The following is a 27,803-nucleotide window of genomic DNA, read 5'->3' as shown; positions in this document are numbered from 1 at the left end:
GACAGGGATGGAAGAGGAAAGCGTGGAGGAAACCTTGGTGTGCACACAACTGAAGTGCTTTCAGAAACACTTAAACAGGAGGATATTAGCTGGCTTAATTCAGGAATTATTTTGAGTTACTAAAGAGAACAGAAGGGCTGATTATAAAAAGGTTCAGCTTTGTGGATAATATTTAAATGTTTTCCAGTACTGCAATACACAGCAGGAAAATCTATTGCTGTTATGTTAGACACACTGCATAATAATATGAAACTTTTCAAGGAAACTTTTCAACAGCTAATGTTTCTGGCAAGGGAAGGGGATTGGGGCAGGGAAAAAACCTGTTCAAGAAGAGAAAGAACTGGGTATTTTACCAAGATGTGAGTTGTGAAATTAGAAGTGATCAAAAACCAATAGTTTGCAGTTGCAATTTTCAGGGATGTGACAGAGATAGAGAGTGAAAAAATCTGGTTTTTTTGTTTGTTTTTTCAATAGGACCAAGTCCAAATCAGCTCCTTACAGTTTGTTGGAGAATTAGAACCAAACCTGCTGTTTCTACCTCAGAAGACTCTGACAGTGCTCCTTTTGATTTCTGTGTCTTCCCCATTTGAGCATGGCTAAAACAACAGCAGGATATTTCCAACTTGGCTTCCTCTTCCTTTCATCCGACTCTCTTTTTTCAGATATCTCTCTGGTCCCTTGAAAGACCAGGACTCATGGATCTAGGCCATGATCTGGGGTCAGATGAGAACCAGCAAACAAAAATAAGTAGCAAATAACATTGGTTGAACCAAATCCAGTTACATTTCAAGATTTTTTTCTGTTCCTCCAAAGAGGAAGATGCAGCAATGAGCCAGAAAGAAAAAGGAATTATTGTGTTTGGATATTATTTCACTGGCAGAAATTCACAGAGTGGGATTAATAAAGATATCAAAATAAAGACATTTTATGCCGTATTTACTGTTACAGATTTAATCTATTTAATTTATAATCCATTTAAATTTCCAATTCATCCGCATATTGTAAAATTTCTAGGCATTATGTAAAGGAGTACTGCCTAATAATGGAGTGATCCAAGGAAAAGGGGCTGAAAGTCTATTATACATCTATTTATTCTGACCACAGGAGCTGTGCTTTGGTGAGCATTCAAGGACACTGAAACTTTCCCTCAAGGCTACCTCAGTTATTTTGCACAGGGCTCCATGGTGTAATATGGGTCCGTCCCATGCAAGCTCCTTTTTGTGTAAATCCAGACATCACATGATTGTCACAATTTATATCCCCTGACACTACTGATTTTTGGAAAAGCAATTGAAGGAATTGCCTGACACGCTGCCTGGGTATGGTAATCAAATAAATGTGGGTTTGGCCTGGTGTGGCAAAGAAAAAAGCAGCTATCTGGAAAAGTCATTCTGTCTAGGAAATGAGAATAAACGTTTTAATTGACAATTTAATTGTCATCAGGGAGGTCCATGCCCTGCTTTTGAGTGATTGAAAACATTTTGACATTTTTTTCATTCTAAAATAACAAAAAAAACACCAAAAAAAACCCCAACCAACCAACCAAACAAAAAATCACTCTCTTCCTGACAGACTTCCTAGAGGGATTTTTTTGAATCACTTTATGAAAAAATTTTGATACACCTGTGCAAGCAGTGAGAAGTGAGGAAAGATTTAATGCTTCATTGCACTTCTGGGTATCTGCAGGAGACATCTCTAAAATTACCTTATCTTATGAGTAGTGCCTTTAAATGTTGTAGTAGTAGCATTCACATCACCAGAGATCAGGAGCAATTTCATTCCCACACCCCTACAGATGATCAGTGCAGAAAAGTCTGAATCCCAGAAAAGAGAAAATGTACTGTCAGTGTCTAAACATCAAGCAACAACATCCTGGCTCAGACAGCAGCATTAACCCTCTCTACCCTTCCAACAGAAGGTTGGCCTCACTTTACTTCTTTACACCTTCCTTTTTTCTTGCTAGCCCTGTGACATATTTTTTTGATTTTCTTTCTTTTTCTCCTTTTTCTCTTTTTTTTTTTTTTTGTGGTGTTTTTTTGTGGGGTTTTTTTTTGGGGTTTTTTTGTTGTTGTTGTTGTTGTTTTGTTTTGCTTTTGCTTTGGTTCAGGGCTTTGTACTAGTGTTGTGAAATGTTGAAATGCTATTATTGACCATTATTGTGTACTCAGGCTGTTTCCAATTTTCTTTTTGTTCATTGGGTTATTCCTTTTTTTTCCTTTGAAAACTCCTTACAAGCTGTTTATTTGTCCTTAAAATAAAAACACAGGGAGCTGTCCAGGCGAGTAAGTACAATAACCCATTGGTGTGGACATTATACACGAAATGGCCATCCCGTAAAACTTGAGAAATTTTTATTTTTCAGTTTGATCTCCTGGCTAATTTACTGCGTATATTTTCTGTTTTACTTCATAGAGTTTATTTTCAGGGCTTGGCTGAAATTGTCAGCATGGACAATTTCAGTACTAATTAGCTTATTAGCAAAGCTGAAGTGGCAAAGCCCTTAGATAATCTCTGTTAGACAATTTTTAACACTTAAAAAGTTTTTACAATCTGTAGTAATATGTATGTAAAGAAAAATTAGCTTAAATTTTGTAGGCATTTTTCACAACTCTTGGTTCTAATAAATTGTAAATATTACTTTTCCTGGTTTTGTTTCCATGTTTTGGGTTTTTTTCAATCAAGGACACTCAGGCCAGTTTAAAATTTTGTTTGGTTCTACTACTCTGAGCTCTGCCTTAATTATAATGTCCATCCTAAAAAGGCTTTAGTCAGGGACTATCTTTTTGATATGAAATACTTTTTGACATTATATGATATGATTGTTATTATGTGATATATAAGAGCTATATGTTAATAAAATATTATAGTAATCACTGAATTTCAGTATTTCGGCTATGCTTTCTGATTTGATACGACTTGATAACATTTTGTGAAATAGTGAAGAAATAAACAAAAAAAGCTTAAGAGAACACTTTCATAACCAAAAGTAGGTGTTGTTTTTATTTAATTTTGAGCAGCTCAGCTTGCTAATTGTTTAAATTATCGTAATTATCCAGTCCAAAAGGGTGAAATGGGAAAATCTGAATTGCCCTTTCTTTAAATTAAGGTTTTCACTGAAAATGTGCTGTGTGTTTGCACTGATGATGCATAAATGTTGCCTCTAATAAATCAAACCACAGGAGATGTTTAAAAGCACTCAGTGTGGGCCTAACTAGTGAACACAGTGAAAGAATTTTCCAATAACTTCAATGCCTGCTGACCTGGGTCACTGCCAAGTGCTTTAGAAACCCTTGCTTTCAGACTTTTTCTTACTAATAATTAATGTTTATTACATCGGTTCTTATACCTCACCAGAAAAATCAGCACTTCTGCTGCTTATTCAACAAAATGCCTTATGCAAATACATTTAAATTCATAATTTATTTGAATATATTTTCAGGACGCTACATCTTAGGAGCTTATTGGATTTATTTTCCATATAAGCCATTGAATTCCATGACATCCCCAGAATTGAAAACATGCTTCTGCCTCTTAAATCTGATGAAATGTTACCACCACTAGGCATGATGTCTGTCACATACGATCTGGAGCAATGGACTAACCTGAGTCACTCAGCTCCTCTCTCAGTCTCCCACACCTGAACTGTTTTTTGTAGTAAAACCCAAATTTCAGTGTTCTTGTTTATAGAACTTTCAAAGCTAGCAACTTCTGCTTATTTCAAAGTTGAAGCAAATTACTCTTGTTTAAAAAGAATGTAAAACATATTTCCCAAATAATAAATGCTTTGTATTTCCTTTAAAAATTGAAAATCAAAATCAAGTTGTCCATATGTTGCTGCTGTAAAACATTACATTTTTTCCATTAAAACATTTTTCCACACTAACAATTTTTTCTTTAATCTTCCATGGAAACAAAGTTTACTTACTGACCAACTTTCTACTGACTTCTTCCCAGAGCTCTACATGTCACAGTTTGAAACAGGTGAGGTATTGTACAGCAGGTGGGGTCCAGAGAGAGGAGGAGAGAGAATCTCCTGCAATGAGAAGTACATCTGTGTCCTCCCGTGTCATACCCAGCATTTATGCTCCTACCAGGGGCCATAATCTCACATCTGATGAGGTACCACCAAAAATTCAGGGCAAAATAGGGCTGGTTCTTCAAGAAAAGTCACAGAACTTTCCAAATATTTTTAGTGCACATGTTTCAGAAGGAGGGAGGTACAAACATGTGCAGACTACATTGAACAGTAAAAGAAAGAGCTTTTTTCCAGAAATACTTTTGCAGTGGGTCCTTACAGAATTTTTAGGTGTTTTAATGAAAAAAATAGGCAAACAAATTTGCTGAATGAGAATTAAAATATCATGTAACAGCTATCATAATAAAACAGTGACTTAACTGCTTTATTACCAAATGCTAGTAACTTTGTTCAACCACTTGAAAAATATAATTACCATTTGCTCATATACTAATCATTTGTTTTCTCACATTAATATTCTGACCTGGAAAAAAGTCTCTTTTTTTTTCCTGTTTTTAATGATCTTATAACTGGTGATTTTTTCCCAAATTTGACAGATTATTCTAATTTGTGGAATCACATCTACAAATAAAAGAAAAGCTTTTTTTTTTTTTTTCAGGCAGAGCCCAAGTTTTTTAAAAAGCCAACAAGTCAAAAAAATGTGGTTGCAGTTTCTCCATTGCAAAGGACTGGAGATGTCACAGATCCCTGTGTCAATGCCCTGCACTTTCTGTCAAGAGGAAGCACAATCCACTGTGCTGCAGTTGGTGTTGCTTTTAACAGCCCCAGGTGGAGAGAATTCTTGCCCACCTGATACTTCCAGAAGAAGCTGTGAGTTGAAATGTCAGCCTCCACAGCAAGAAGCATCTCCTGTAAATTCTTATCAAGGTTTGGCAACACAAGCTGAGATTTAGCTTGAAGGCAGTGAGGACACCCTTCTTTCTCCCACACATGCTAAATTCAAGGGTTCATCCTCAAGAAGCCCCTGGAGCCTCATGGTGCTGTGAAGGCCACGCTCAGTAGTGCACTTTAGGGCACTGAGCTTGCTTCAAAGGCCAACTACTGAATCTCCACCAGAGCAGGCTGCTGGAGCCCTAACTGGCATCATTGAAATGCTCTGCTAATATGAATTTAGCTGAATTTTGTTCTGAAAATACAAAAAAAAAAAAAAAAAGCAAACTCAGAACAATCATCACAAAATATTTTAATGGGATATTTTCAAAATTCTCATTATTCCAAGGTCCAGCAGCCACTAGATTCCTAATTCTTCCAATCATTGGCGTTTGAAAAGTCTGATACTGTCTTGGGGTCTTTCAGGTGTGAAACAAAATTATTGAGCCTCCTTTGAGAGCTAGAACCCAAAACCCAGCTGCCTGTCCCTGGGACCCAGTTCTCTCAGTCATTGTGCTGTGTGGCTTACTACCTGAAGAGACAATTACTGAATTGATAGCCTGTAAAATGAAAGGACTTAATATAACTTTAAGACAGAAAGCTCACTCAGCGCAATGCTCCTGTAGCTTCTTTTCCATGCTATGGAAATTTATAATTTGCCAGTATGTCCTAAAAGTTTCTTCCTCAATTCTCCCTAGTAAGTCACCCTGGGATATGCTCTTTATACCTGGCATATCTTATTCTGTCTCTGGTGATCTTCCATTATTTTTTTTCTTCCATTCTTACAAAAGGTAGGAAAAGATCATAGGGGAAAATTTTCACAAACCCTTAGAAGGCTATGTGTGTGTGTGTGTATGCAAAGTTTCATCCTATATATTCTGAAGGTATTTTGTAAATCTTTGCGGGACACCTCTCTTTCTTCTCTTGATTATTTTTTTTTCAGATATTACAGGTTATAATAGACCTGTTTACCAGAGCAACTGAATAAGTAAAGCTTTTCTTGTGCAACTAAACAGAACACCTATGGGACAGAATGCACCTCTTGTTTAGCACAGCAAATATTTCCTGTGTTAGTGACAAGGAAAAGAAATAATTGCCTGCAAAAAATGTCATGTAGTTCTCAAGTAATAACTAATATATTTAACATACTGTAATAATTGATAATTCTAGGAAGAGGTTTATGATCCAGGAGAAAGATCTTTAAAAGTCTTTAATCTGATACATCTATTTCCTCCTCCCAATTTGTGGTTAACTGCTATTCAAGTTATATGCAAAATGAAAAAGAAGGTTATCCTGAAAAGGATTTTTTTTATTATGTTTTCCAAAGTTTCATGATTTTTCTTATTCAAATTGTGAAAAATGCCTAAACCCTTTTCATGTTCTTCTTTCAAATTGTTCTTCATAAATTGAAAGCCTCAATTCCTCCTGTAAATTTCTTCCACCCCCTTCTTTGAGATTGTAGGCCTTAGAGCAAAATATTGTTTTTACCTAAAGTGAAAATCTGCTTAGTATTAGCATTAGAAGGCATCTGTGAATTTGTGAAATGCCATTTTTATAAGAGACAGAGAAAGAATCTTGATATTTTTTACACTGGAGCAGCATAGAGGCTACAAAAGCAGCCATTGTTGGAAAAGGTGTGTTTCGTCTTAGGTACGGGAAGAAAGAAAAAAAATTTTGCTAAGAAAGATATATAGAATACAGAAAAATTAAACTGGATATGTGGAAAATCTTCTAATAAGTCCAGAGCACTGAAATGACTATTCAAGGACTTTCCTAAAATTAGAAAAACATGCATGGGGAAAAATGGATCTGCCTGGGTGGGAAACCTTCAGTGTCCCTTCCCACATTACGATTTATGATATTTATTTGACATAGTAAATCTAATTTAATCTCACAAACCTTACTATGCCTCTTTCATTCTATGATATTTGTCACTTTTTGTCTTCTTCCACATCTCAAAATTCTCAGCTATTCCAGTGAGCCATTGTCTGTTCAGAGGCTCATAATTCACAAAATCTCTTTCTTCCCACCTTCCAGTGTGACAAAAAATATTTAGAATCTTCTTTTTATGTGTTAGCCTAGCCCATTTTATCTTAGAAGCTGCCACATATATTTGTCTTGGTTGTGCCTGTATTCCACACAAGACTTCCCTTCATTTATGCTGTGGTAAATCGCTTGCACTAAAAACAAAATCCAGCATAACTGAATCACAGGAACTGAGGAAACATATTGTTTGTTGGAAATGACCAAAAAATTTTTTGTTTTATTTAGAAAGAATGCTGTTTAAACCATCCATCTATGGCCCTTTGAGCAACTCTCTAGGCTACTTCTAAGGGGTCTGTTAAAGATAATAAAAACAAATAAACCTACTCATTGACAGTAGACAGAACATCCATGTACAGGGATGTACAAGGAATGTTTCAGAGGATTTGCAAATTAAAAGTCTTTACATGAGAGTATTACACCTCCAGCTTTCATTTTTGTTTGTAAATATTAGGGCATAACTTCCAATAGATCTTTATCTGTGACAGCCCCTCATGATTTAGCAGGACAGGTACAGTTTATGAAGCACCTGCATCCTGGGGGAACTGGATGAAACCAATCTGGGTCTTGCATCAAAAACACAAACCTGTGGGTTTCTGCTCCCACTCCTACTCATGAGAGAAGGCAAGGATGGCTTGCCCCTGGAAGTGCCCTGACACCCGCTCACCTCCTGGCGAGACAGACAGCTGCTTCTCTTGGCTCTCCTAGACAATACTTCTGATCTTTATATAACTGAAGGGACCTGGGATGGAGGCTTCCTGTGGCAAAAGGAAGATCTGACTTTACAGCAAAACAATGCCAGAAGCAGCATCATGAGTCTCTGTGCATGGCTCCAGTCACAGACATAAATGCGTGTTTCTGACTGTGTATGGACACACTAGGACAACCAGAAGACTGAGGTTTTCTGTCCTGTTCTCAAGGCTGCTATTAATGGAAAACAAGAACAGGAGTTCTGTCCTGAAACCTGGCTATGAAACATTCAAGAATACACAAAAAAGAAAGATTTTTACACCTGCTGAGCTAAACATTAGTAATTTATATCTTCTGGGAAAACAGAACATTTTAATTTCCAAAAACCCAAGTTTGAAGTTGAACTGTTAAATTTTGATGGGGTTTTCAAAGACATAACTAACCATTGTAATGGTTCTTGAAGAAAAGAAATTCTTTCTTTGAAACCATGTCCTTAAAATAAACTGCTGTCTCCTAGTCACAATTAAGCTTTTTAAGTATGCCAATTAGACTGTATCTTGTTCTTAAGAGATTTTGATTGCACTTCTGAGAAAGTGATTTGAGAATCAAGTCAATTCTCAGAAGAGGCTCAAGAAGCTTTTAAAATAATTTTTCTAATGCATGAAAGCACAATCTAAATGGATCTGTGTTTTCACATAAGGTCTTTTTCCTTAATGTATGATGTATTAAGCAATACTACTCATAGTTATAATTCAAATAATTTTAAGAGGCACCAAGAAGTTTATTCAAAAGGTGGTAGGAAAAAAGCACCCACTTGAAATCTTTCTATAGAGCAAACATCCCTGTAAAACTTTTTTTTCAGCTTTCAGATGACAGCTTTTAACTGCTGGTATTTTTGCTTTGCATTGCAAACAAGCTTAAGAGCATGTGAATATATTTGCACTGTAAAGGTGAAGATTTTCAAGGGTTATTACCATTTAAAATTTTGCTTTAAGAAGGCAGAGAGGATCAAGATGGAAAGACGGATTCATGACATCAAGAGCTCAACCTGCCTAGCTGCAAGAGAGCCTGGAGGTTCACAGGTATGAAGACCTCTCACTCCAGATTGTGTTCCACCAAAAGGTAGCTTGGGAGGCAGCACATCCCAGGACTACCATTTCCTGGCTGCCAGGACTTCAGGGAACTCTCTGATTTCATTTTTCACTCAAAAAAAACCTGTTTTCTCTGTGTGGAAACTGTTTTTTTTTATATGCAGCTTACATAAAATGTGTAGGGAGCTTCACATGAAAAAAGTGTTTTCAATCTGTCTACACTTGTTATATTTTAAACAGCTGGCTTTTTCTTTCTAGGTTCTGTGAATAAAATTCACCAAAGTGAATGAAATACCTGAAAGTGAGTGCAGAATTGTAGTGCAATACAAATGTCATGAGTGTCAAAAAGATATAAGAAATATTATGGTGACATTGTAATATGTGGTTATAATAAAGTCCTTATGCAGCTATGGCCCCTTGAACTACAGAAGGTCTCAGAATAGTACAACACACACACACAAACCTTCCCCCATTATAAAGTTGGTCTAAAAAACACATTACTTCTGAATGATTCTTGCTAATAGTGAACAATGTCCACTTGGCTCAGCAGTCCCACTGGCAGTGCGAGCTCACACGACCCTCAGCTCTCACCGTCTCCCATCTCACTGCCTTCTCACACTCCTGCAACCCCTTCAGCCCTGCAGCCCACATTGCTGCAGAGCAGTGGTGTTGTTTGGCCTGCATCTCCATTTTCATCAACTCTCAGCCCATTTCTCAGAATTTTTTTATAATTAGTATCAAAATCAATGCAAAAAGTAGAGTTAGAAAATGTTTTGCATGTCATCCTTTCCAATGCCAAAGTTTCTGACATAACACAATAGCCCTGAAAATTTACTATTTTATCCTCTGTAGGAGCATTAAGGCACTCCCCTGGTAAAACCTAGCTGGCAATTTGGCTGTAATGGGGTCCTGAAGGATTATAGAAGTAGCTGTATTATGCTGCACAAATACTCAATTGCTATTTGCATGAATTTTTTAATTAAACTGTCATTAAGAATTACAAACAAATCTGAATGTATTACTGTGATCCTACATGGAAGAGACAGAGAAGATGGGAAATAAAAGCTGTTTCGTGCTGAGGATAAATTTCTAAAATAAAACATCCAATATCTCAGCCCAAAATAATAAAAAAGGAACAGCCCAAACATGTGCTCTTATTCAAATCTAGGTTATGTTGGTTCAGTGCAAAAATCTATTAAAAAATTAAAGAGACAGGAGAAACCCATGTAAAACACACACAAAGTATGGGAAAAAAGGTCACAAAATGACTGTGATGTCTTAAAAAAATATTTATATGGAAGCCTTTCCTCTTTTTGATATATTTCCTAATATGTGTTTTGCACAAATTGATTAGTACATATTAGTACAGATTTGAAATAATTAAATAAAGTTGAAATAAATATTGGAACATAATACAGGCATGGCTTCAAAACAACCTTAATTAGTTAGTTGATACCATGGTAAGACATGCACTACTAAGACTCTTATTACATAGCTTCCCATCTGTGTTTTATTTAAGCTATAATTTCTTTCTTGTTCCAGTAACGATCTACTCTGTTTCCATCATGAATGTGTTGTTCCAATTAAAAAAACACTGTGCTTATATTTATCTTTGTTACAGGCAATGGGTTGATACTTCAATTCTCTCACCAACTTTCAAATTATCTTTATAAGGAGTATCAATTTTTTTTACTTTATTTCTGAGACCACATTGTCTACGTTTAATTACAGATGTAATTTTACATCATTATTTTAAAACCTGGGCTTTTGGAGACAGCTTTCTGTTTTTCAGGGTATTTTTATATTATTATAATTCACTTATTTTCCATAGCTGTAACCAACAGCATTTTCTTTGAGGTCAATAAAACGCCAGTATCTGTACAAAGGAGCTAGCTGTTTACATGCAAACATGGGCAGCATCCCACCACTTCAAAACAGAAAAAGAATCAGTACTTCTGTTAACCTCTTTTCTCATTTTATTCACATAGCATTTCAATTAATTTTGCTTTATTCAGTTAACTCTTGGTTGGGGAAACAGATTTGTCCCTAATAAGGTTCATGTGGGTGAGTGGCAATGTGGAGGGATGATGTGATGTGTGCAGTGTTTATTTTAGCATTGAAGGAAAATTCAGTTTAAAAAATGTGGCTTGTATTAAGTGTTGGTAATGGCAGAAGACAGGAATATTTTTTGACCTCCTGTGAGTTCCACTGTTGTGTGCCAGTTTCTGAGAATTTCATCTCCTTAGGCTTGAATTTCCTTCTAGTCCCTTGATTTCAGTGTTCTGGTGGAACATTACAGTGCCAGGAGCCTACTGAGCAGGTTGTGCCAGCCTGGGGGGCTGCAGGAAACATCAGGGCTGGGCCTGGACCCTGCCTGGACAGCCAGACCTGGCTGTGGGGTTGGGCACCCTGGGCAGCTTCCCCCTCTGGCAGGGGGGGACACAAGGGACATGAGATTTAATACTAAAAAGTGAATGGCAGCAACTTCAATTATTGCAGTGACCTTTTGGAAACCACAAATGTCAAAAGGAGAGATGTATTTTGTGGGTGAAGTCAGGGCTATTTCAGAGCTGGAAGAGGTGAAGTACCTGCCTGTTTCACATATTCCTGATGTTATAATGCCTTCTGTTTGGGCAAAGGAGCACACCACCATCTGCTACCCTATTTAAAACTTACAGCATCTGCTTTCCAGATGTGTTGCCAGTGCATCTGGCAGCAAGGTGAAGCTCACCCAGGCTCCTCAATCAGGAGCAGTTGCTGCCAGAAGCTGTAGTGGGGCCTCAGAGACATGGCAGGGAGAGCAAAGCACCAACACCTCCCTCCTGTGACTGACAGGAACCAAAAGCTCTTCCTGACAGAGAAATACCTCTTTTCCGATCCATGCTACATGACACAACACAGTGAGAATCTATTTCATTTGATATTCTATAAGTTGCTACAACTTTAAGCTAATTTGAAGCTGTGAATAACATCATTTTCTCCTAAGAGAACTAAGTAAATGATCATTTTTAGCCTTTTATTTAAAGCATTTCAAAAAAAGCCCTCAGCTTTACCTGCATGAACAGTCACACTAAAATTCTCCAGGCAGTTTGCAGGCATAAGGATCAGTACCTGCATGGCTTCATACTCAGTGTTTGCAGAACCCCTTTAATAGCAAGGAGAAAGGGTTAGGAGGTAATTTTTTACCTGAATTCATGTAAATCAGGCATTTCTGGTGTATTTTGCTGCATATTTAAGCATTTCAGAGAGTCATAGAATCGTTAAAGTTGGAAAAGGTCCTCAAGATCGTCAACCCCTGCAGCACCACCATGTTCACCATTAAACCATGTCCTCAAGTACCACACCCACAAGGTTTTTTTGAGTACTTCCAGGATGGTGACTCCACCATTTCCCTGGGCAACCGGCTCTAATGCTTTACAACCTTTTACATAAAGAACTTTTGCCTAATATCGAATCCAAAACTACCCCAATGCAACTTGATGTTATCTCCTCTTGTCCTGTCATCTAAATCCTATTTTCATTTGACAACAGAATAATTAAGATGCAGAAGTACCTTTATGCAACAATTTTTATTATAAGTTAGCTTTTGTTGTTGCTGCTTTTGGAAAAAAAGTACAAACATATTCACACATTTTGTATTAGCAAAAATAGCTCTGGTATGGCATGACCTTTGAATACTGTGAAACAATAATTATGAGAGAAAAAAAAAACGCAATCATTTAATCAGCTGCAGTTTTCTGTATTTCCTTAAATCACACATATGTTTTCACTCCAAATATGAATAAAGATGAGGTGAGTGCTCATTTTATGCACATCATTTCAGCCTTTCTTAATGAGCAGGCTTATTTTCAGTGCAATTTATGATTTCTTTTTCTTTTGAAGTTTTACAGGTAAGAAAATAGAACAAAAAGCATCACTTTCCAAAACTGCTGTGGCACGTTTTAATTGAACAGCTGTATAGCAAACTTGCTGCACATGTTCAGGCAACAGCAACATGTTAATAAATCCCATTAATTCCCTTCCCCTGAGGTCTTTGCTCACTGTTTGACTGATAAAGTTCAAATTTTATTAGTTATGACAGATCAGGCTTTGATTTTCCTCTCTCTGGGGAAATGCCATCCTGTTATTTTAAGGCGAACTGTTCAGTTCAATTTAAAAACTGCCTTAAGTTCTCATGACTGCTAATGCAGGGCAGCTTTTTAAGTCAAAAACTTCCTCACTTTCCCCGACAGGAGGGTTATATTGATTATGAAAAAAAATTAAGATAGTAGATGTGATGGACAAGGGTCCTCCCAGGGATTCAGTCCACAACACCTGGAACACCCTGCTTCCTTGGGCTTCAAAAACATGCACCACAGAAAGACGTGCAAATAACTTTCTCTTTTCCCTTCTCTTTTAACTTGTTTGGATTTTATCATTTTTAGTAGGATTCCTCTGCAAATTCTTAGATATCCAGCCACTACTGTGCAGTTGGGTGCAGCTGGGAAGTCCCAGTTTGTGATGTTTCTGCCCTGGCGTTGCTTCTCTTCTGTTATACATGTGTACCTACAGGTTCACCCAAAAAGCTGAGCCAGAATGTGAAGTGGGAGAATAAAAATCCAACCTTATCTAATCACGGATTTCTGAAAAGCCATTTCTCAAAATGAAGTAGTATAGATTGTTCTTGAAATCCCCAAACTGTGGATTACTAAAAGCTGCTCTGGGACAAATAAGAGAAATGAGACTATCATTGTATGTGACCATGGGCAGACGTCAACAGTGAATCAAAGCTGGAAAATTCTGTGCTCCTCATTTTTAAGACCTGATGAGTTTCAGTCATCAGTTGCACTGATTAGTGGAAATAATTTTGTGTCCCAGGAAAGTTTCAGAATTTTTCTTTTCAGCCCCACTACTGCTTTGCTTCACACTTGTAATACTTAATGTAATAGATTTATAGCATTTCTCCATTAGTAAAATTGATAATTAAAAAATTGATCCTATAGAGCACCTTGTAACACCTGATGTTAACTTCCCTCAATTAAAAAAAAATGGACTGTGCTCATATTTTTTCACAGCTGAGCTGTTTGAAAGGAATTGAGGGTACATTTCACACCATGGGATCACTTCATAGAGTTTTAAAATGAACCTTATTATTGGCTTTTTAAAAAATATTCATAATTTACATTGACCTTTTTCCCACAGACTGCCATTATTTCTATATGCTCAAAAAATTGCAATAGATTAGAGGCAGATAGTATTCTTTTAAAGAAAAATTGCTGCTGTATCTTTGAATTACCTCGAATCTCTGCAAATTGAATAATTTTGTTTTTAAAGATCAAATTTATTGCTAAGATAAGTCTTAATTTTCAGCAGTTCTCTGAAGCATCAGCTCTGATTTTTCAAAGCATATATATAATGTTTTCTAACTTCTTGATCTTCAGTAAGCGGAATGATATTACTATTATATTCATCATGAAAAGTAGCATAACAGTTTATTTATGGGGTAACTGAAATAAGAATGACAACCAATCTAATGACAAGAATTTGAAATTCAGTGTGGGACCACCACACAGCTCTGTTTCACTGGTGAGTGGTGAGAAATTCCCTTCCACTGAGTCATTAGTGGCTTATACATGCCTGAATTATTTCAGAAGTTCACTAAAATGTTAATTATGTTTTTAAAAAGCTCTTTTTGCCTTATGAATGTTAAGGGTCTTTCAAAGTGATGCATATTCTCAGGGAAGTACAATCAAAGCCAGAAATAATAAAAATGCTGTCCAAGCCCCATGAATCCTCAAAATTACTCACTTGTCTTCAGAATTAATTCTAAACATGAAAATCCACTATTAGAAAGCTCTTGGAATAATCACAAGAGATTTGTGCCAGAATTAAACCAAATTGATACCTGTCCTGTGCTGATATGCTCCTGTCAATCATCTTTGTCAGTTTTTCCTACCCTTAGACATGCTATCAGGAGTGTCACAAAGCTTGCACAAAAATGTCTATATTTTTCAAGTCAATGCAAGAAAAAGAATTGTAGAATCATTAAGGTTCCAAAAGACCTCTAGGATCTTCAAGTCCAACCTAACATTGCAAGATTCTCAACTGAACCAAGTTCCCTTGGAAGGTATAAATTGACCTTCACCTAAAAATTCCTAAGTAGACCAGAGGTAGGTGGTCAGGGCAAGTTTTACTCATCCAGCCTGTCCAGCTCAGCATTCCTCACTACCCATCAGGGCTGGTAGAGTCCAGGACAGAACTTTTGTTCACAAATAAGTGCTGCAAGGGGCAGGAGCTACAACTTCTGTGTTTTCCATGGACACAGCACATATTGTGTCTGGCACTCTCTCAGAAGAGGGACTGTGCAAAGAGGTACCACATAGCTGAGTACCAGAATCATGCTCATGACCTGAATCCTCTGGTCTTGTGACCTATTCCACTCTCACTGGCCACAAGTGATGGAAAAATATTAGCTTTCATCCCTATTCTGAGTGCTGCTATGAGTACTTAATCATCTCTTAGATTGATATTTTATCAGATCTCACAAGGGGTTTGCCCCATTTAAAAGAAAGAGACTTACAGAGAATTAGGAAATGGGAGTGGAAAGGTAGTACACCACGTCAGGGCTTGTAGAGCTCGGATTGCAGTATGTCTGAGTGCAGAAAAATCCCATTCTTGCATGACTGAGGAAAATATAATCAGCAAAAGTACTGGAAAAAACCTTGCCTAATTACATATTTACACAAAAGAGAGAAATGTCATTGGAGTTTCTCCAGGTTTTTGGTTATATAATACATGTTTAACAAAACTTTCTGATTATAACTGCACATATTTACTCAAGAGATGTAAAAGGCTTCAAAGAATATCTTTCATGCTCCAGGAAATATTTAAAAAATATTTTAATAATTTACTATTGCTTAAAAATCTGTCGCCTTTCAGTTTATAAATATATTAACAGAATATTGTTTAATATATAAATATTATATAATATTTATAATATTAAATAATTTTCAGTTCATATGTTTCATATAATATTAATATTATATAACAATGCTCTTTGAGTCTCTTTATTATTGCTTTCAGCCATTAATAGCTTGGAACTGAAGCCTGAGTGAGATATTCCTTCTAGAACAGACAAAAATAGACCACAAGGGCTTCAAAATTTTCCTTTCTCCGGGATAATTATCCAGGATAACTGCAGGGTTCAGCCCTATGTCCTGTAGAACCAAAATATCTTCATGTATTAACACACAAGAGATGTGATGGCTTTTGGATGACAGAGGCTGTTGTAATGAGAGGTCGCCAAAATAAAAACCTAATCCAAACATAAACTGTTAACAATAGATCAGCAGAGTTAAACAGGAAAAGTCCATCATGCTGAAAAACAAAATGATTCGTGCCTTTTAAGCTTCTTTTCTAAGTATTGGCAAAAAGGCAAAATCCTGAAATGGACCAGTTTTCAAACAGATGTTATTATGGAAATATGGAAACAACCCTAAAGGACAGGTTTCTGGAATATTTTGCTTTTTTTCTTGTAGCTAAATATGATCTTTCCCTCTCTCCATCTCATGGGCTTCCTGCTTCTTGCCCCACACTCTGGACACTCCATTGCATGGTGCAGAGGACCAGCAGCCTCTCCCTGCATCCCATATTTCAGCTTCTTTTCTCCTCCTTCCTTGCTTGTGTCACAGCACACAAGCAACCCAGCAGCCTCCCACCCCTTTCTGCTGGACAACCACAGTGCCCTGGAACCATGAGGTCTTTCACCTGTCCCTTTCTCCCTCCCCAGTGACTCCTCCTGGGCTCAGCCATCAGGATGGAGAAGCCAGTGTGTTCTCCTTGATGCTGGCATGCTGGGAAAGCTGCACTCCAGCTTTGAGGTCAGGAGACCTCCAACCCATGAGGAAAGGGAGGTGTCAGGTAAGAAAGAAGTGTCATCAACACCTGGGGTGTCAGGAAGGTTCAGGAAGAAGCAGGCATCCTGCTCTTTGCCTGATTCCTACAGGAACCAACAAATCTCCACGGGTTGTCTCATTTCTGTGGAGCCAGTATTTTCTGATGGAAGAACTGCTCTATCAATGATTCCTCTTTTTTTCAACCATCTCTAGTCCTGAGATAAATTTAATGAGGTTTTGTAGAAGCATCATGTCCTCACCACATCAAGCAGGGACACAAAGCTGCACCACTGAATCATCTGACGCAATGCAAAATAACTCAGCACAGCAGGGCTTTAGAAGAAGCTCAGGGAACAAGTGACTTGTACCTTCTGTCATGATGAACTCCCAGCTGAAGAGCAACTTCATTTTTTTAGTACAAAAGCACTCTTTAGTCAACAGAATTTGCACACAATTGACAGGGCTACACATTAAATCAAAATTTTTCTTCTAGAGTGTGTACAATAGAGTAGGGTCTTCACAGTAAGTAATGCTAACAACGGTACAAAGGCTTGAGATGATGGGTCTGCATGTCCTCACCAGAGACCAGAGATAAATTATACCCAAGACAGAAGAAAACTCCCTTTTGCAGAAGCCATTAGCAAATGCATTTCTTGTTTTAATAGATGCACCTCCCTCCCACTTTTTTGCACTCCCTTTAAATATGTTAAATATCCAAATACATTATCAGACAGAGAAGGATATTAGTCGAATGCTGGTTTTTAATCTGTGACAAATACATTATGCATAATAGATTCCTCTTAATATTTCATAATAATCTTCATTTAATAATTGATCTGAGTCTAATTTGTAATGCTCATTACTCATATGAATTGAGAATGTTTTTCATCTCACACTATAGATCCAGCACGGGCAAAGACAGGAGCCGCGACTGCTGCTCTCGTTGTGTTAATCAGGAGCCAGAGCCTGGAGAGAAGCACAGGTGCAGGGTGAGAAGCACGTCCCTTCCCTGGGAATGTTCAAGGACAGAAATTGCTTTACTGAGTGTGCTCTGACGTATGCTGAGTGCATGTCAGCAGAGTGAAGGGCATGTCTCACGCTATCTGTTCAATTGCGCTGTCACCGCCAGCTCAGGCATGTCTTTCCCTGTGTTGACATGCATGACAAATTGCAGAAAAAGCTCTGACTGCTAATACTTTCTTCCTTCATCCCAGCTTTCAGTGCCAGTGAAATGCAGTTAAGCCTCATGAAAGGGCTGTGCTCATAAATTCTTGTTAGATATGTAATTTTTTGCTACATGCACTGAGACGATCTGTCACAGAGTAACTCTGCTCGTATCTTGGAATCCTGCATGTTCAATCTATTGTGACAATCACCACTTAAAAGATTGAAGGACTTTTTTCTTACATTGTAATATTACAACATGCCAACAAATTATTAGTACCTGCGAGGATCTGTTGACTGAACCATAGTTGAATGCAGGCAAATTTTCTTGCTGCAATATGTTTCTGTAGCACAAAATATACCATAGTGTTTGAACCATCAGAGCAGTGTTTGGACACAGGAGGTGAATTATCCAGCCTATTAACAGATGGGCTAACCCAAGGAAACCAGCAATTAGTCATGTAATGAGCAAATATTGGTGGAGGTATTTTAATTTGTAGAAACTATGAAGCAAAAAAATGTGGGAAACTTGTTTCAACAGCTGTGAAGTCATGCTCTTACAGGAGAACTGTGGACCTTTTTAAGCCTCAGGTTGTTTCAACAGATGTCTTGCACTCTACATCACTCAAGCAGTAACAGGTCACAATAAGCATGAAAGAAAACCTAGGGTGAGAGGACATGGTAAAGCCCCTGCTGCAGCAGACAGACAGACAGACAGGAGCAGCTAGACACTGCTTGCTGCACCTATGCCCAGCACTGGATGGGACTTCCTCCCTTTTCCACATCTCTGAAATGCCTCAGACCTCACCTAGAGATAGCTAAGGTGAAGACTTCCATGAACATAATGGGGTTTACTTCAACAAATTTTATGTGAATATATGCAAACTTCTTTTTAATTATATTCTATATTGTGTAATAAGAGGGATTCTTTTTGTCCAAATAGAGTATTTTAAATTTATTTCCTCTTCTGCTACAAGTTCTTTGCTGTAGGAATTATTTCTTCACATGTGAAGGTGAGACACCTCAGGCACTGAGTTCCAGAATTTTGAGGGAGGCTAATTATATTATCAATACAATAATTTTCAAGCATAGAAACCCATCTGTCCTATAGTATATAAAACAAGTACTTTAGTACTCTCCATCCTTCTTTCCAGGGAAAGACCCTGTTGAGAAATGAAGAGAAAAGAAAGGTTTGTTGAAATAGAAAAACTCTGTCCTCCTCCTCTTCTGTGTCAGCATTGACACAGAAGACCAAAGCTGTTCTGAGCAAACTTGTGGTATTACCCACTCTTTTGGTATTTGTATGATAACATGCATGATTTTTTCCAGCAGCAAAAATTATCAATCAAGACCAACAGTGCTTGACCCAAGCAGTCCTGGCAGTACTTGCATCTTTTAAGACCCTGAGTCATGTTCCCCTCTCAGGGTTTTCATTTTTCTGTGCTGATCACCTGCTTTAACTCAATCCTAGTAATTGTGTATGTGTTGCATATAAAACACACAAAAAAAATCTTGCTGTATTTTGGATTGTCTGACCCATAATCAGCTCTGGTCTAAGCTGGGCATGTGACCAGCTCATGACTTTGTCATCATCTCTGACCTGGGCACTTGCATTAGGTCTCCCAAACAGCTGAGATAGATCTGAAAATGGGGTTAGGTGTTCACTGGAAGTTAAATGTCAGAGAGGATAGGGAAGCTTCACAGGATTTTCAAATGCTCTACCTCTAAAAGCCTTACACTGATTAGTCTCTTTTGCTTAAGCACATTCTCAACCCAGGTAATTTGTGTTGCTAATGTAAAAGTTAGAGAGTGGAAAACCTCCAATGCTGAATATGCACAGATGAATCCCACTGTTTCTGTGTGCAGTGCAGAGCAATTCCAGATGGCTTTGATGCATATTAAATGTTTATTATGTTTTCTAAAATTATTTGATTGAGTTTAACAAATTATAACTGAGTATCTGAAAGGAGAGAAAAAACAAACAGATACACAACTATAACATTTCAAAAAGCTAAGTAATTGTTTGTAATTGCTATTCAGAGATATTTGTTTTCATGTATGGCAAAATAGTTTTGTTGTGTGCTCTCCAGCAAGGACTTTGGAAAGCAGCTTCCAGAACAAGGTGTTCCTACTCACTGTTTGAACTCCTGGCAAAAAGACAATAGGGATGAGGAAGCCCTTAAAAATAAAGCAGGCAAATAAGGTTCACCAGCCTGCCAGGATAAATGCATTCAAACTGGTTTGTTAAATCTGATCATTTCCCAGTAAGATTGTCTTTATTTTTTTTTTATTTATTTTGGTGCATAGTAAAATATTTCCAAAGCACCAAAGTGCTCTATTCAGAATATTAACTGTTCAAGTTAGTTGCTATGGCTTCTTCTTGACTTCAGAGAGAGCCCCAAGAAGTAGAAGGTCCCACGTTTTTTTTCATTCCTGCACATAGTGACATGCCTTCATATTGCAGAGGCTCCAATGAAGGCAAACTTGCAGAAGATGGCATGAATATTGGATTAAATCACTTGTGAGCTTGACCTTCATTACAACTCACCATGAATTATGTTCATGATGCTTACCACCCAAGTTAGTCAGACATCTCTCTAACTCTGGTGAATTCTGGTCAAAGTTAGTCACAAAAGTCTTTCTGCTGGGCTGGATCTGAAGTTTTGCAACATCTACAAATTTGTGCTTAAGTATCTAGTCACCCAAGAAAAAACTAAATTTTAGTCCCTCTACTCCTAATCTCCAAATGCTGTGATAACAGGTGAAGCCACTGAAAATTAGTGAAAGAAGAGCAGACAAAACAAATTAAAATTTAACATGAAGTAAAATTCAGTTTGCTTCCAGCTCACCAAAACAATCTTCACATAATCATCAAGATTTAATTAAAATTTCTCTTGCACCTCTTAAACTGCTTAAACTGATGCTTGAGGTTATTTTCCACTTTTCACCTCTTGAATATTTTTTCCCATTTATAGGTGAAATGGAGAAAACCACCTGAAACATCAAGCACAGTTTGAAATGGCATTTATAGCTTGTCCCATAAGGCTTCCAGGATCTTAGTAAATGGTAGGTTTCTCAAGGATCAGATCAGCACACCTCACATTCATGATCATATATTGGAAAAGGTGGTTTTGTATCATACCTAGGGAAACCTCTCCCATGACTTCTGAATTTAAAGACAGGCTATGCAATCTCTTGGAGTCACAGCCTTGAGCATTTTCAGAAATCAGTGTTGAATTTTCCTCAATGATAAAAAAGCTATCATCAGATTCAAAGCCCTAGAAAGGAGTCCTTTGAAAAGCATCAGTGAAATACAGATGAATATAGACAGGGTAAGAGTGCTGAGGCAACAAACAAGGGAATATTAGGCTGTGTGAGAAGATCCCTTTGGAAAGCTCACAGTCAGCACTGCTAGAGAAGTCTTCAGAAATTTACCAGACAGCATTTCACATGGCCAGGGAGAAAAGACAGGTATAAGAGGTGAATTAAAGCTGGTCCATCTGAGCTGTGCTGGGCATTCAAGACCTGCCAATCTCAGCCTCTGTGTTTAGGTGAGGTTACTAATTATTTCTTCTTAACTTCACCTGCACACATGAATATTTTCATAAGTTCCCAAACTAAGAAAATATTTGTTTGTATTTCTCTCCATGGCAAATATTCTCTGCTGCTAATTCTCTTATAGATGGAAAGTACTATATTATTTCGACTCTACAAGATGCATTTTCCTTTCTGCTTTGTAGTACTCAGGACTGTGCATAGACAGGGGCAGAAGCTGAGGCATTTTTGCTGCCCAGTATGAGAATGGCAGGTTACAGCTGGCAACTCCTTATGACTGCACTGCTGAAGCCTAATTTTCCCACCCCCTCAGTCATCCTGGGTATGTCCACTGCATTGAAAACACCAACCAACAAACCAACCAAAAAACAACCAGAAGGTGAAAGAAAATGAAGGTGAAAAAGACAGTGAAAGGCAGACTTCTTTTAACAGAATGAAAAGCTAAATTTTCTATTTCTCCAGAATTTTCAGTGAAACAAATGCAGGTGGAAGGATCAGTGGAAGAACAGTTTTCCCATTTGTTCTTTTCACACACGGGGATTTAGATCCCAGCAAGTCCAAGAACTGAAATATATTTTAAGGTGTACTATAAAGGTCTTCCATTTTGAATCATTATTTACACCAAAGCAAAATAAAGCAAACAGGGTAAATAACATTTCCCAAAAATCAGTTATTCCATATACCTCCTGCTGCACAAAGATTTCATTCTCATATTTTTTTTCTCTCTTAATAGGTTGCAATTTAGGAAAGTCTTTCAAATGTGAAAATTATCCTGTATGCTTAAATTCTGTAATTACCGAGTATTTTGGAAAATAAATCAATGTCTAAAAAAAAGAAGTCTGCTTGAGCTCCATGTTCAAAATTAGGTCCACTGTAGTGTTTTACTGAATTAAATGTGCATTTGACCCCTACCTCTGTCCTAAAGCATTGGGAAGTAAAAACTCACATTACTTAAGTTTTTTGAAATCTCTTACATGAGAATCCTGACTTAATGTCTCCTAGATAATTTTTGTTTGTATTTTTATCTTTTCACACTTTCTTTAATATTTCCAATGCCGTGAAATCAAAAGATCATGCATTATTCCACACAATGACTCATCAGAGCTACGAAAGTTACCCTATTTCCTCAGAGGTTCTACATGGAATCCAGAATATCTGTCATGTGTTTTGGTTATTTTTATCATTTTCAGATGTTCCCTGGTTCTTTCAGGAAATCCACCTTCAAATTTTTGATGATATTTTTTTTCCTTGGTATTTTAAACAAAATGTATGTCATGTTCCTGCACTGTACTATTCTAACCTCTTTAAGTCTCCTTGCAGTTTAACTTCCTTCTATTTGCTGATACACTTAATTTGATGTAGCTGTCAAATTTGACCAGTGACAAATGTAACAGCCCTTTTAAAATAATCACAAGATCTTAAACACTAATGGTTATAGTACTGCTCAATGCATTAACTCAGCTCTCTGTATGACAGAGTTTCTAATCTATTATGTGATACTGGATGCTTTGATTCCAGCATAAATCAATAATGTAGCACTATAGTACATGCATTATGGAATTCCTCATGTAAGGAAATACCTGCTGGTTTGTTTGTTTGGTTTTTTTATCTATATGACAATAGGTTATATTTGTCATGCAATAAAGACATATTTTTTACTATTTCAGAGTGATAGTCCTATTATAAATATTCATACAGGAATCATTTCAGGCCTTATCAAATCCAATACAATAGATGATTAAACAGGATTGATATTAGTATAATGTTTGGGGTTTTTTGTGTGGTCAAACCCTTATGAAGTGAACCTTGCACATGTCCATGCAGAATATTATATGCAAGTATAAGTTTGCATTTCTTCAAGCCAGCTCAACAACCAAAAGTAGGTACATTAGTGCAGTTCCTGAGTTTGGATAACTCAGCTGGAGCAGAACATCAGAGGATCAGAAGATTCTAGAAGGTTCTGGCACACATGTCCTCCGAGAGGAATTAGTTCAGCTATCTCTGCAATGCACAAAGCTAAACGTCTGTACCTACTGCAAGAAGTACTTCCATGGATTCCCATCTTCTGCAGCTAGTCAGGTGTGTATTGCCAGTAGAGCCCATACAGAGATTCGTACCTTTTAAAAATAAAGGAGAAGAGGACCAAAAAGAGGGCAGATTTCCGAAACTGTCCAGATTTCAGTACTTCTGACAAAATTCAAACACTTCCCTTTGGCCTAGAAGAGCTTACTCACAGTGTTACTCTTAACAAATACTTATTTTTGCTAAAATCAAAATGATCAAGCAATGAAAACGAGCAGACTTTTTTTAAGACACCTTATCTACACTTCCAAAGAACAAGAACAGAGAAGCACAGCAATTGGCAATTCAGGCCAACTATCAGAAAAGCTGACTGCATACAAGTCTAAATGAAAAAGATCAGTTATTTTTTCATTTAGACTGCAATAATTTCTCTTCAGCATTCAGAGGGCTCTGCCACCTCCTTCTACTCTCCAGCTGTAAAAATTCTTCAGAAAGTACTGAAGTAAATAATGAGCTAATGCAATTGCTGTTGCAAAGTATTTACTATTTTTGTTAGCCCTAGAGAAAGTGCTGACAGATTATTGTGTCCATTTCTCTGTGCCATACCATCAAATTTGTGTCTAATAAATCAGTTAATTTCAGTATAATTATACTTGGAGAAAGATTGGACCATGAAGGTCATTGTTAGTCATTTGAGATTTCTTGTTTTTTCAGTCAATAGTTCTCCTTATTGAAAACTTGAATAAAAAATTATATCATATTCTTATTTTTTACAATTCTTCATTGAGTGAGCAATGTCCTTGGGAGGGATACTTTTATTTTGCTCTCCCTTCTCATGTACATCAGCAGTTCCTTATTCAACAGTTCTCAAACAACAGAGGAGAATTTGTATTTGACATTCCAAAGCTCAAAATCTGGGGTGCAGAACTTCCACAAAGAGATTCCCAGAAACAGAATGAGCAGAACCAAGAGAAAGGAGTGAAAAGATCTACCTCCTCTTGCTGTCAAGGGTACCAGAAGTCCTAAGGCCTTATCTTTAACGTCTCACACAAATCACAGCCCCTAGGGATGGAGTTGAAAGGATGATTTGATGGAGTTAAAATGATTTGGAGGTTAGAAGAACACTAATGAGTTGAGTCTCTGAGCTCTGCCTGTCTGAGTCCATTGACTTTGCACCCTTGCTCATTATCATCATAGCAGTCCTACCTTACACAGTGTCTGCCACTCCTCACTTGAACAGATAACTTATACAGCAATTGCTCAGAAGAGAATAATTGTGAAAACTCAGCATTTTGTCAGTGTGAGGTAGAAGTCAGACACAGCAAGGTCTGAAGTGCAGCAAGATTTTTACAGCAACTATGTTGTTTTCAGTCCATGAGGTACAGGGGTGCAAGGGCTGGGGGACAGGGAGGACAGGACAGAACTCACTGTACCCTCTGCTCAGCTTGTAGGTGAAAGCAATCTCTACAGTGGGGAGAGAAGGGACAGAAAGCCACACTGCCAACTCCACTGACAACAGGGAAAAGGAGATCATAGAGAAATGTGGGAAAGTTTGAACATTTTTTCTTATCTACACTAAAATGCATGCTCTAGCAAAGTCTATCTCCATTTCCCCAACAAAAGCTAAGAAAATGAAAGGACAGTGTCTGTAAGACACCATGGTTATCATCTCTCTCTGCACTACTCAGGAATATGATGGGAGGTACCAATATTTGACTGTATCCCAATTAACCTCTTGAAATTGCAGTGAGAGATGGCAAGTAAGAGTAATTGCAGTAAGAGGATTCACTACAAAAATTCCAGAGCATTCTTTGGTCTGCTTCACACTGTTGAGCTGGCTGAAGGAATTCTTTGGAATCTGGTGAAGTAGCTGTCTCCTAACATGCCAATGAAAATATGACACTGCATTTCCTTTGCTGTTTTGGGGCCTGTATGTGAATTGGCAAGATGGCATTATACTAAGAAATGAGTCTTAGAAATGTGCAGTGCTCGAGTCTCAGTCTGCTTGAGTATGCCAAGTCAGACAGAGCAATAGGTCCTCTCATGGTGGTGGCAGGGCACATGGCACATGAAAAATGCCACACTATATGGGCAGATTTTTCAAGGATCATAGAGATGTCTCCTGCTGGGCAGTTTAGATCCATGTCCAGCCTGAAGGAAAGATTTGTAATCTAGCAATCTTTCCTGGGATAGGATGAGAGGCTTTCAGGCAGCAGGTGCCCAGGGCTCTCTAAGGGAATTACCTCACAATTTTCTACTTACAATTTGTATTTTATACACCAACAATAAAAGAAAGATATAATGAAGAAATCTCCTTAAGAACCTGGGGAGAAAGGACTTGGTTGATTCATGGTCCCATTCAGCTTCAAATGTGGAAATAAAGTTCTAATAGGAAGATGATTTGAGCAGAAGGAAAAGCTGAATTGTATTTCTTCAGTTACCTTGAGAACAATTCACAGGGACTAGACTAACAAGCTAAAAACTAGTAAAATCATGTGCCTGGTAATCTGTTCTTCTTCTGTGCCAAGGCAATGAATTTTGTCTCATCAACCAGTTGTCTCTTGGATGTTCTGTTTTCAAGCAATTACAGAGAGTTTTAGATACAACTTCACATTATAAAAATTTATTGGATATGTAAATTGAAAGGCTGTTCTCTGTTGAACTATAAAAATAAGGGTAAGCATAAAAGAAAAAATTCAATAAATGAGATATATATACATTGGATATTGGAAAGGCAAATTAATGCTAAGCAGAATAATAAGGGCTGGAATTGGACCAAAGGACAAAAATAAATAGGAGGCTAGAAGTAAATTGCCTGTCTTCCAAAGAAGGCACTTGAGCCCAGCAGCAGAAAATGGAAAATGTACCCTAACCACATTTGTATATTACTTTTCAATCACAAAACAAAAGTTATCTTATGCAGTTGCCAGCATGTTCGGTGAACCAAGAGTAGTACTAAAGAAGAGTTTAGAATACAACAAACTTTATCTGAGAAGAAGGAAACTGAAGTTCATACAACTTAACTTTATTTGAAAATGAAGGACATTTTCATTTCACTGAGGAATTATGATACATGAGGGAAGATGTAGCCTGACTAGGAACAAGAGAACCTGAGCAATACAGTTCAGACTACTAGAACCACTAAGAAATATTTCCTGACCAAAATATTTCAGAGTTTTGACTAACATAAATCACTAAAATTTTAAAGGTTTCCACAGAAATTAAGAATCATGTTCTGACCTCTAGAACATCAAAGGATTAAAGGGAATTCTTTCTCCTATATGTCTGAATTCATGAAGTACTAAAATATGCTTTTTCTTCATATTTTGTGATATTCAGTAGTCTCAGGAAGGATTGCAGACATCCTTCCTTCATGTTCCATATTTCAGAAACTGCTCCTTAAAATCTCCCATCATAACCATAAATGAACTTCAAACAGTTATGCAGAAAAACTTGTCTTTCATTTAACATTAGATAATATGTCTTGTATTTCTAATAATAATGAATCTTTAAGTTCTCCTCAGACACAGTACAAAGATAAATCTTACAGAATAGAAAGTTTCATGCCCTTAGATAGGAAGATACTGTATGGGTAAAAAGAATCAATGGTTAATTTAAGTTATTTCAAAGCTGCATCTAAGTCAGTAAAAACCACTAAAAGCAGATCTCACTTGCAGGAAGTTTTTAAGGATAGAGCTTGGAGTTAGTAAAATACATACAAGAATGATTATGTGATGATGACTTATTTAAAATATCCCTTAAGCACCTTTCCGTTCGCTGTCACATTAGTTAATCTTATGAAGATTCAGTTGTAAATTTTGAGTAATTTCTCAAAAAATATCTCCATCTTTGACAGCTTCATCAAGTCACTGCAAGGTTCATCAATTCAATCAAAGATATGCTGTATTTCTTGGCTCAGATACACTCTTTGTTTAATTCAATAGAAAGCTTCTCAGGCCTTTTGGGGCAGTGAACCATGGCCTGCAGAACTTCAAGGTGCTCCTAAGACAATGCAGGTTGCAATGAAAGCCAGTGAAGCAAGCAAAATTTGTCAAATAAGCCACACAATTTATTCTTAGCTATTTAAAAATCTGATTTAAGTTTCCTTGTACTTTACCATATGACATCTCTACCCTTTTAGCAAGAATTAGCAGGTAAAAATCCAATATTGGCAAGTTTTTGCATATTATTCACATAATATATTCACAAAAACAATATAGAATTGAATGGGCTTTTAGGATATTTGATAAACCAAAGTTTTTATGTCTGGTGTTCTTTTTAATTTTAACAGTTATAGCTAAGTTTCTCAAGTGTAAATTATCAGTTTTCAGTCCCCATGTACAATCCAGGCTTCCTCACACAGCTCCTACTCTAAGGCATCATCATGAGCCCACAATCCTGCAGTTTTCTTCAATATTAAGGAAGCAAAGTTAAAAAGGGAAAGAGTTATTAATACAG

At 37.2% G+C, this 27,803-nt stretch overlaps 1 long non-coding RNA gene across 1 annotated transcript in view; it reads right to left on the bottom strand.

Annotated features, from left to right (window-relative positions):
* Positions 1-1,107: 1,107 nt before the first annotated feature.
* LOC139589572 (uncharacterized) overlaps positions 1,108-27,803 on the bottom strand; it is a 30,511-nt gene continuing 3,815 nt past the window's right edge. The window contains exon 3 of the long non-coding RNA XR_011679063.1: positions 1,108-1,814. This is a non-coding gene — a long non-coding RNA (uncharacterized lncRNA). The remainder of the gene's footprint in view (positions 1,815-27,803) is intronic.

This window comes from Agelaius tricolor, unplaced genomic scaffold (genome assembly GCF_023055355.1).
Source record: "Agelaius tricolor isolate 1412-34295 unplaced genomic scaffold, bAgeTri1.0.p SCAF_1, whole genome shotgun sequence".
Lineage (NCBI taxonomy): Eukaryota > Metazoa > Chordata > Aves > Passeriformes > Icteridae > Agelaius > Agelaius tricolor.
The sequence above is the reverse complement of the archived record's forward strand: the minus strand, read 5'-3'. Positions and strand labels throughout refer to the sequence as shown.